Source organism: Arvicola amphibius, chromosome 5 (assembly GCF_903992535.2).
Source record: "Arvicola amphibius chromosome 5, mArvAmp1.2, whole genome shotgun sequence".
NCBI lineage: Eukaryota > Metazoa > Chordata > Mammalia > Rodentia > Cricetidae > Arvicola > Arvicola amphibius.
In genome coordinates, this window is record NC_052051.1 from 14290008 (window position 1) to 14302145 (window position 12138).

Below are 12138 nucleotides of genomic sequence, written 5' to 3' on the forward strand. Positions count from 1 at the left end.
AGGAATTCACTGTGTTTGACTGGAGACAGGAATGACTGTGTTTGACTGGAGACAGGAATGACTGTGTTTGACTGGAGACAGGAATGACTGTGTTTGGTTGGAACGAGGAGAAAGAACCCTGGTTTCCTCATTTCAGTATTTTCATGAAATCATCCAAAATCTCAGGACCCCCTCAATGAGGGAAAAGCATTTTGCAAATGAAGACAACTTCAGTCTTCAGCTATGTCTATCGCCACTAGTGAATGTGTTAATATAAGAATTCTAAGACTGTATTGAGACTGGAAACCAAGAGAACCTATCCATGTCCTATAAAAGTGCAGTACCCTACAACTGCGAGAAGACCCCCCAATCGTTCATAAGACTGGCCTTTAGTTTCGCAGGCAAACGTGGTGTGGACAGAGTACAGTAGAATTAACCGTCTCTGCAGAGAGCCTGCATGCCTTCACAAGTCTAGCAGGGCATCTAAGAGAAGGCTTGTGAAAAAGTCCTTTCTGTCTCTCTATCCCCAAATGTAGTTCACCTAGAAGGATGCTGTGTGGAGGGTTAAGGTGAAGTCCACTCGTGTTTTCATGGGAGGAACGGACATAAAGGTACTCAGGCACCAAACAGAACACGAGGATGCTGGCTTTTGTCTAGGAGCTCTGAGCACCTCCTAATCTGACCTCTTTGTTCCAAGACTGAAGATAACTGAGTCCTCAGTAGAGATGCCAGTCAAAAGATTTGAAATTACCAAGAAGGCAAATTACTTCCCTTTCTTGCTGACTTTTCCACTACTCCATGCCCTTCCCTTGAGAACATACCAGGAGGCACTCTTCTTTGGAAGCTGACTTGGAGAAGAGTGATTGTAGAAAATGGATCTCTTTAACAGGTCAATAATTAATGTCCATGTTTAACCCACTGTGCAAAATATGATCATCTTCCATCCTCAGTGTCAGCAAAGACTTCATTACTCTGTTCACTTCCCTGGTTTCCTGACATACTCAGGAGTCAACCCAGGGCTTGGACATTTGCCGTCTCCAAGTGGAAGTCTTCTAGAGTGACCTGACAAAAACCGCAGGATGAAAAGTCACTGGGACCTGCCATGGCTTTAGTACTCCAAGAAGCCAACGTTCTAATGCAAAGGCAGCTTTAATGCTAAGAACTGACCCTCAAGGTAGCCAAGCCCTCAACTAGCATAGCATAACAGTTGGAACAATGAAAATGACCATCGAGTCCAGATATGACTCACAGTCCCTCCCAACATGTGTTTGGAGTTACAGGAAATGAATTGCAGCTGAGAAAAGTAGCATTGGTCTTCTCCAGAGACAAGGCAGCTAATAGGCTATCCAGTCAAAACATCCAGTCCAAAACATGTATAATATGGTCAGCACTGAATGGATTATATTCTATTACACACACACACACACACACACACACACACACACACACACACACACACACCAATTCTAATTAAAGAAGATGTCACGATGAGGGAGACATAGGAGAGGCGGGGGGAATGGTAGAAATGATGTCAATATAATACTTATATGTGGAACTTAGAAATGTTTAAAAGCTTACAATGAAGGCACAAATTTGGATGACTATAGAATGGATGGTGAATCTGGGAGAAGCTGGTGAAGTGGGTGAATAGGATCAAAGTACAATGTGTGAAATTCCCAAAAAATTAATTTTAAAAATATGTATAAAAGCTCCATTCTCCGACAAAGAGAAATGTGACAACTCAATGTAATGAGGTATTTTGGATGACATCCTGAAACCAAAAACATTAGATAAGAACTGAGTCATTATAGAGAGAGTAATGACTTTAGTTAGTTTTATTGTAGCAATATTGGCCATTAGCTGTTGCAGCTGCAGCGTTGGGAATGCCTGGGAGGACCTTTGCCTGAGCCTGTTGAACTCCAGCTTTGACACTTCGTGCTCACATCCATGTACTTGGTATAAGGTTAATTCCATGTTAGCTCTTCCTTTTTTTTCACCTCTTAATTTGCACACACATTTCTGGGTCCTACTTTATTCTTTACAAAGGGAAAAGTCCTGTATACAAGAATTACCTACATTCAAAATTTGTTGGTATTTTTATAAATGTAATTTAAACTTTTTTCTATTCGTGGATTTTTGAGTCTGTGGAAGGAATGGAGTTTATGTGATTTTGTTTATTCTTCTCGGAGTTACATTGGACAGTTTTGAGAAATTGAAAAGAGATACTTTCACAAGGACATATAGAACCCAGATGCCCTAGGATTATAGCATTATTTTTTATTTTCTGAGAAATACTTTTCTAGGAATAATAAAACACTGAGTTTATGAAAATTGACAAATAGTCCCTACCATGTGTTTTAAAGGGGATCATTACAGAAAATCATAACCAATCCAAATGCAGAGTTGTGGAGTCCAGTCCCAACCTATACATCCTCAGACCACTTCTGTACTGAAGACTCAAGGATCACTACAGGAGGGGGTGTGGAAAGAGCTAGAAGACCAGACAGTTTGCTTTGAGATTGTGTCTCCTAGGAATGTCACAATCTACACCCATAAACCGTCACCAACATGGCTGCCTAATTAGGAGCTAAACAACGATCACAACGATAAACATCCTAATATGGAAGAGGGAATGCCAGTGGTGCCCCAACCTTATACAGAGACCTACAGGCAATTCAGGAGGGCTGAGAGTGGAGGAAATAGTCTTCCCCAGGGAAGAGCACACCAATTGCTTATCCAATACCAACTCTAGATTATTTTAAGATCAAGAATGCTTATATAAATCAATAAAGTAATCAGAGCAGGTACAAAAGCAAAGAAAAACAAAACAAAACTCAGTATGTTTCCACTTTGGTTTGCCACTGCATTTACTAACGATTTTAGAAAACTCTTTCCCATTATTCAGTCCCAACCACTAAACGTTGAGGATGCTGGAGGGACTGATGTAAGAAAGGAGTTCTCACGTCAGTAAGAGAAGACAAAAGACGTGATAGATTCAGTGAAAACCGTGGTCAGAACAGAACACAACGTTGTGATAGCTAAACCATGAGGAAGAAGGGGGCTGGTTTCAGATTGAAGGACAAGAACGTGGACCGCATGGCATCTGCCTCCCTTTGCATGGCCTTTCCTTTGGTGTTTTCCTTTGTCTTGCTCCTTCACTTTAAAGTGTGTTCCTCCTTGCTACCAGCCATTTCTCTGAACTCAGATAAACTAATTTTACCAAGTATGACCTTTCTCAGAAGTTAGCTCTCCATTCTAATTCTAATTCAAAGCCATCTCAGGGCACTCTCTGAATCAGATAACCCAGAAGCCTCCTCTTTGGAACTCAGTTATCATGTCCTAGATGTGAGAAGATAGTTTCTAATACCATTTGTTCTGCATTGAATGTGAGCCTGTGTGATCAGGAAAAAATGTCAAGACTGATGAACAATAGGTACCTGACCTTATCTCTTAACAAGGGCACCTGATCACCCTCAGTGGGGTGACACCCATCACTGAGTGGAAGACCGTCTCCCTATCTCATTCTGTACATGGAACATGATGTAACTCAAGTATTCTCTAGGCTGGTCATTGGTTGTTCTCTTCTTCTGTTTGTTTTCCTGAAAGATAACTATGGAACCTCAGACAGGATATCGGGATCCTAGTGTATTTTTCCTAGTGAATCCAGGTATGAAAGAAAGATATAAGATTGGTGAGGGCAGGGGGCTATGGGTGAAGATACTAAAAGTATATTATATAATTATATGAAAATGACATTGTGTAACCCAGTCATATGCAATAAGAATATGCCAATGGGAAATTTTTTTTAAAAAATATGAATGTGGGGTATATTTTTCCTTCTATTACTAAGTTCTTAATATCTGGTTTACATGCCAAGTCCCCATGAGTAGCAAATGGAACTTTTAAATGATTTAAAATCATTTAAATCATGCCTGCCAGATCCTAAATGTACATTTCCTCCCTGCTTCTGATTTCTCTCTGAGGTTACCTACACATTCATTTGCATCCCTGAAAAACACTGGAAACTTTAATCAGAAGGACCAGAAAGTTCCATATAGTCTGGCCTTTTATTTTATAGATACTATTACAGAAATATAGAAACCAACCCTAAAATTCCTGTTTTAAAAGATCCTGAGCAGGCTGGAGAGATGGCTCAGAGGTTTAGAGCACTGGCTGCCCTTCCAGAGGTCCCGAGTTCAATTCCCAGCAACCATATGGTGGCTCACAACCATCTATAATGAGATCTGGCGCCCTCTTCTGGCCTGCAGGGATTCATGCAGGCAGAGCACTGTATACATAATAAATAAAATAAAAATCTTAAAAAAAAAAAGATCCTGAGCCTCCAAAGCAATCCTGATCAGAAGGAGCAATGCTTGAGCAATAGCAAGTCCCCTATATCAGCTTGTCCAACAGAACCATAGACTCAAACCCAGCAAGATAGACACAAAAATACTAAACATAACAAATAGAATAGGATGAAGAACTCGGAAATAAACCATGCGGTTCTGTCCACCACAATGTTGACAAAGGTGACACATTTAATAAAGACAACCTCTTTAACAATTAGTGCTGACAACATTGAATACTGACATGTAGATAACTAAGAAATCCTGCCTTACATCCTGTACAAACGTACGCACAGGAATATTGATTGTTTCCCTCCCATAGCAGCTTGCAGGCCATCTTAAGAGCCTATGAAATTTAGTCTTCAGCCTCACACACTGCTTGTGGGAATGCAAGTTCATCCAACCACTCTGAAAAAGAGTATGGAAATGTTGGGACCAATGAGTCCTGGCCTTCAGCTGCTCTTCCCTCCTAGAACCTCCTAATTGAAGTTACTAAAAGCTGTGCTTTACCTAGAGGATCAGAGGATGGGATTTTCACCTGTTGGCCATTGACTGCAGTGTATTTAAGCCTACATGGTGATACCAAAAGAGGGGCTTTTGGTATCAGTGTTGGAAGGTCTGCGTGTCGGTCTGTCTCTGCGTGTGTATTCTCAACCTCCAGCCCCTTGCCCGAAGCTCGCGAACTGGGGTCTAGCACATAGAGCGCAGACCGGGGCCGCAGTGCGCAATATGGAAGTTCCTAAAAAACAAACAAACACCCACCCATCCCAAACTAACAACAGGACAAATCTATGATCCTGCTATATCACTCCTGGTCACATGGCAAAGGCAACATACAATATAGATACCTACACACCATTAACTTTATTTTTTTTTCTTTTTTTGGTTTTTCGAGACAGGGTTTCTCTGCAGCTTTTTTTTAGAGCCTGTCCTGGAACTAGCTCTTGTAGACCAGGCTGGCCTCGAACTCACAGAGATCCGCCTGCCTCTGCCTCCCGAGTGCTGGGATTAAAGGCGTGCGCCACCACCGCCCGGCACACCATTAACTTTATAATGTGCATAATGGCCAGGTTATGGAACCAGGCTAGGTGGCTGTTAATAAATGAATAGTCTAAGAGAATGTATCACGCATTCACAATAGATTCCCTTTTATTTTAACTTGTGGCATTTTTCTTATTTTTATACTTCTTTGAGAATTTCATTCAATGTACTTTGATCATATTTACCTCCTCCCCTAACTTCATCCAAGTTAACTTCCTTCTCTAGCCATCTTGTTATTTTCTTATCTCTTATTTTTTTTTAAAATAAAAACATCAAGTGCAATTTGTGTTACCCTTATACCCCTAGATTTTGGCCTTCCATGTGGAGCACAATCATCCTATTAGGGGCCACAACCTTAGATAAAGCTGACTACACCCTTTCCTAGCCATCAGCTGCCAATAGCTCTGCAGCAACAAGTGGGGCTTTATGTCTACCGTCCCTTCCCATGCTGGACTCTGCCAGGCTTGAACTTGTCCTGACCTTGTGCGCGCTGCCGCAAGTGCTGAGTCTGTGTGTACAACGGTTCTACCTGATCCAGAAAACAGTTTCCTTTCAGTCAGCAATTGCCTCTGGCTCTTAGCATTGACCCAGGCTCTACAGTGATCCCTGGGCCTTTGGCGGAGAGGGTGTGATAGAAGGGTCCCATCTAGGGCTAAACACTATGCCATCTCTTATTCTCTATGACTTGACCAGTTGTGCGTCTCCATGTAAATCATCATCTACTCGGGGAGAAAAAGCTTCTCTGCTAAGGCTGGAAAGATGTGTCAATCTATGAGCAAATAATAAGTCATTGGGAGTCAGTTTAATACTTTGTCTGTTTAGCAGAATAAAGTAGTAGGTTGTCCCCCACAACTTATGGTGTGGCTAGCCACAGTGTCTTGGGCCCAGTTACAGTGCCAGGTATGTTTTTTTTCAACTTGTGTAGAGGTCTTTAAAATCAGCCAGATGGTTGATTACTCCCTTGTCATTTGTGGCCCTATTGGATCAGTGGGGATGTCTTGCCAGGCTGCCCATTATTATAGCTCATAGGGAATACAATTAGGTGAGATTGATGATTATTCTCTCTTCTGGAAGTGTGCATAGCACCTTCCAGCATATGAAATCTAGCCAGTAGGAACAAAGCTTCCAGGCCAATATGGTTTTAATTTCTCGTGTTCTATGATTCAAGTAAATGATATCTTCAGCAATAGGGTCTTATGTCTAGTTTTGGAGGTAACTGAGAACATTGGCACTTGCCTGTAATGTTTGGGGAGCTAGGGGGCCTCAGTGACTGACAATTGCTATAGAGGTAAACATTCCTAACACTGGACTTTCGATTTGTTACTCTGTGGGGTCTAGTAGGGACATCATTGCTCTATTATAGGGTAACTCTGTTTAAACTCTTTATATGTGTGTATGTGTGTATTTTAGGAAGCTTCTACAGGAGTAGGTTTTCATATGACTTTTTGAGAGGTCTTTTGTGTTAGTGACCCATCTGTGCTGTTCCCCCCATACCTTGCCCTTCCACCCACCCACATTTAGACTCTCTCCTGCTTGCTTCTTCTTTAATGTTTCCACCTCTTAGTTCTACCTCCCTCCCTTTGAAATCCCCTCCACGGTGCCTTAATAATTTCCTAGCCTCTGCTGCTATTCCAAATGGGACACAGATATCTCAAGATTCAAAGCTAACTTTTGAAAATAAGAAAAAAAAAACATGTGAAATTTGTCTTTCTGGGCCTGTTCTTATTAGTGTTTAGTTTTTTTAGTTCATTGTCTATTGTAGGCACTGACCTTATGTCAGATGTCTGTCTTGTATGCTTCTCCTATTCTGTTGGTTGCTTCTTCAGCAGAGTCATGGTGTCATTTACTGTAAAGATGCTTTATAGCTTCATGAAGTCCCATTTATTAATTGCAATCCATTTATTAATAATTCATTGTTACAATTGATAATTATAATTATTAATAATTTCCATATGTTAACGACTGCACTGCTGGAATCCTAAACAGAACGTCCTTTCCTATGCCTTTAAGTTAAAAAATATTCCCTACTTCCTCCTTTATCAGATTCTGAGTTCCAGTTCTTTTTTTTTTTTTTTTTTTTTTTTTTTTTTTGGTTTTTCGAGACAGGGTTTCCCTGTAGTTTCTAGAGCCTGTCCTGGAACTAGCTCTTGTAGACCAGGCTGGCCTCGAACTCAGAGATCCACCTGCCTCTGCCTCCTGAGTGCTGGGATTAAAGGCGTGTGCCACCACCGCCCGGCCCAGTTCTTTTTTTTATCATTCATTTTACATACCAACCCCAGTTCCTCCTCCCTCTCTTCTTCCTACTCCCCACCTCAACTCTCTCCCACACTCCCATAAACTCCCCAGAAAGGGTAAAGCCTCCCACGGGAAGTCAACAAAGCCTGGCACATCAAGTTGAGACAGGACCAAGCCTCTCACCCTGCATCAACCCTGAGCAAGGCATCCCACCATAGGGAATGAGCTCCACAAAGCCAGCTCATACACTAGGAATAGATCCTGGTCCCACTGTCAGGGGCCCCACAAACAGACCAAGCCACACAACTGTCACCCACATGCAGAAGGCCTACTTCAGTCCCACACAGGCTCCCCAGCTGTCGATCCAGAGTCAGTGACGTCCCAGGAACTCGGTTCAGCTGTCTCTGTGGGTTTTGCCTTCATGATCTTGACCCCCGTTGCTCATATATCCCTCCTCCCTCTCTTTGACTGGACTCCCAGAGCTCAGGCCAGTGGTTGGCCAGGGAACCAGCTCTTGTGTTGAGGTTTTTTATTGGGAGTTAAATTTTTTTGTGTGAGGTGAAAGGCGAAGCTCTACTTTCTTTCTTATGCATTTAGACATCCAGTCTCACCAGCACCATTTGTTGAAGATGCCATCTTTTCTCAAATGTGTATTGTTAGTCTCTGTAAAGAATCAGACAGCTGTAGAAGCGTGGACTTAGATGTCGGTCCTCAACACTTTATTCTATTCATAAATATGTCTGTTTCTATGCCAGCAAAATGCTGTTTTTATTACTTATAGCTCCATACTAGAGCTTGAAGTCTGGGATGGCAATTCCTTCAGCACTTGTTGTTCAAGATTATTTTGACTGCCCTCAGTCTTCTGTGCTTCCTTATAAAATTTAACATTATTTCTTAAATTTATGTAAAAAAATTTGTTGAAATTTGGATGGGGATTGCATTGAATCTGTAGGTTGCTTTTTGGTAAGATGGCCATTTTCATTATATTATTCCTACCAAGCCATGAGCACAGAGATGTTTTCATCTTCTCATGTCTTCTTTAATTTCTTTTATCAGTGTTTTATAGCTTTCATTGTACAAGTCTTTAACTTCCTTGGTTAGTTCGTTTCACAATATCCTTAAAAAGATTTAAAGTTCCTGTATAACAGAAGAGGGCACCAGATCTCACTGTAGATGGCTGTGAGCCATCATGTGGTTGCTGGAAATTGAACTCAGGACCTTTGGAAGAGCAGCCAGTGCTCTTAACCTCGGAGCCATCTCTCCAGCACTATTTTACCGTATTTTTGAGGCTACTCTAAATGGCATCACTTTCCTAATTTCTTTCTTGATCATTTGTATATAAGAAAGCTACTGATTTTGTGTATTAATTTTGTATCCTTCTACTTTGTTAAATGTGTTTATTAGCTGTGGGAGTTTGGGGGCATCTTTAGAGTCTTTTACATGCAGAATCAAATAATCTGCAAATAAAGATACTTTGACTTCTTCCTTTCTCATTTACAACAATTCCATTGCCTTTTCTTGTCTTATTGCTCTAGCTATGCCATCAAGCACTGTATTGAACAGGAATGGACAGAGTTGGCATCCATGTCCTGTTCCTAATTTTAGTGGAAATGCTTTGAGTTTTTCTCTGTTTAGGAAGATACTGGCTATAGGCTTACTGTATATTTTCATGTTTGGTTGATATTCCTGGGAGGCCTGCCCTCTTCTGAAGTGAAACAGAGGAGGAGTGGGTCTGGGTAAGAGGGGAGGTGGTTCAGGGGAGGGACTAGGAGGAGAGTAGGGAGGGAAAACTGTGATCAGAATGTAATATATGAAAGAAGAATAAATGAAAAAATTTAAATGTCTCCTCATTTTTAATTTTTTGGAATTTGAGAAATATTGGTATTGACTCTTCTTTGAAGGTCTGGTAGAATTCTGTGCTGAATCCATCTGGCCCTGGGTTGTTCTGAGTTGCAAGATTTTTAATCACTACTATTTCATGGGATGGTATGGATCATTTTAAATTATTTATTTCATGTTGATTTTTCTTTTGTAGGCTATATATCCCTAGATATTAATATGTTCCCTTTAGACTTTCCAATCTGGTAAAATATAGATTTTTTCATTTTTCCCTCTTATTAAAAATAGATTCTTTGCTCATTCAAATATCATGACCTGTCTGTTGGTAAGATAAGGTATTGAAATCACCTAGCATCACTGTGTTTGGTCTATCTGTGAGTTTCAGAGCTAATGTCCATTTTCTGAAATTGTGTGCATGTGTTTGGTAAGTATATGTTTGGAATTGCAATGTTCTGTTGATGACTTTTTCTTTAAGGAGTTGAAGGTGTCCTTCTTTATCTCTTCTGATTAGTTTTAGTTTGAAGTCTATTTTGTCAGCTATTAGAATAGCTACACTACTTGTTTCTCAGTTACATTTGCTTGGAATATATTTTTCATACTTTAACCCTAAGAAGGTATCTGTCTTTGATGGTGAGGTATATTTCTTAGTGACAACAAAAAGACAGATCTCATTTTCTAATTCAGTCTGTTGGTCTTTGTCTTGTTTGAGGAATGTAGACTGTCTTAGTTAGGCTTTCTATTGCTGTGAAGAGATAACATGACCTCGGCAACTCTTATTAAAAAAACATTTAATTGAGGTGGTAGCTTACAGTTTCAGAGGTTTGGTCCATTATTATCATGGCACAGAGCATGACAGCATGCAGACAGACATGGTGATGGCCACATCTTTATCAGACGGCAACAGGAAGTGGACTGTAACACTGGGAGGTAACTTGAGCATATGAAAATTCAAAATCTGCCTCCACAATGGCACACTTCCTCCAATAAGACCATACCTACTCTCACAAAGCCCACGCCTCCTAATAGTGCCATTCTCTTTGGAGGCCATTTGCTTTCAAACCACCACAGAGATCATAAACAATCTTGAGTTATTATTGAAAGACAAGTATCAATTCCTTTCATTTTGTTGATCCTATGGTCTTTTTTAGCCTCTTTTGGATAAATGTTCTACAGTTGTTTATTTGTTCCCTGTACCTTCATGCTGTGTTCAGTTTCTTCTTCAGACCAGAGAATTCCTTCCAGTATCTTCTTGTAGATCTGGCTTAGTGGTCACAAATTCCTTTACCCTGTTTTTATTGTGGAATATTTTTATTTCTCCTTCAACTTTAATAGATAGTTTTGCTGGGTGTAGTAGTCTGGTTGACAGTTGTGATCTTTCAGGACTTGAAATGTATCTTTCTTGACCCTTCTAGCTCTTAAGATTCCTGTTGAACAATCATGTTTTTTTAGTTGGCCTGTCTTTATGTGACTTGACATTTATGTTAGTTCATTCTCTGTTTTTATTGTTTTAAATATATCATGGAAACTTTTCCCAGGTCTTTCCTATTTGGTGTTCAGTAAGCCTTTTGTGCAAAAATTGGCATCTCTTTAGTAAAAGTATATTTTTCTATGTTTTTACTGAATGTATTCTCTATGCTTTGCTATGTTATTTTTCTTTTTTCTTTTCTTTTATATATATATTTTATTAAAAATTTCCACCTCCTTCCCTCCTCCCACTTCCCTCCCCTCCCCTCACTCCCCCGCCTTCTCCCTCTCCAGTCCAAGGAGCTGTCAGGGTTCCCTACCCTATGGGAAGTCCAAGGTCCTCCCCACTCCCTCTATATTATTTTTCATACTTCTATGTCCACAATTCAGGGGTTACATCTTTTCTCAGTACGTCAAAACTCTCCCATGGTTCCATTTATGTATTCTTAAAAAAAATCTCTCATTGTTCTTTACTAAATGATACAATGCCTTTACTTTGTTTCCCATTCTTCACATCCTGCTTCCAACATGATCCATTCTGTTAGTGAGGCTTTTCATTGACGTTTTTAGCTGCCTCATTGAATTTTTAAGTTGGATTTCTTGAGTTCATTCTTGTTTGTGTCTTTACACCTCTATGTTATTTGTCAGGTACAATATATTAAAAGTTAATTTGAAGGAATTATAAGCACAAATTTATATAATGTAGATGAGGACAGAGAGAGCCATATACTGTACTGCCCAAAGTTTGATCACAGTATGGATACTTTCTACCATGAAAGGACTGTCTTCTCCGGTTCTGGTTGAATTTCTTTCAGAAATGCAGGAAACTGTGTGTAATGATCACAGGTGTTGATCCAGATTGGCTGGGGTTGGAGGTAAAGAAGAAGTTCTCTGATATGATGTACTTTTATAGAATTCCAAGAGATAATGGCTATGCCACCTGCATAGCAGAGGGGAAGATAAGCAGAGCAGGGTTGTGCCTTATGTAAGGCCAGGCACACCCACTTCAGAAACATATAAATTAGGGACAGCTCAGCTTTCAGTCAAGGCCTCTTCTGACAAGATGAAGACTGCCAGCTTCTTCCTCCTCGCGTTGCTTCTCTTCCTGGCGACAGAAGCCACTGGGAAGAAAACCAAACGTAAGTGGGAAGGTTTGACCTTGGGGCAAAGCAACAAAGACAATGTTCTTTAAAAGGGACCCTTAGGATCTGAAGAATGCCGTTTTCCAAAGACT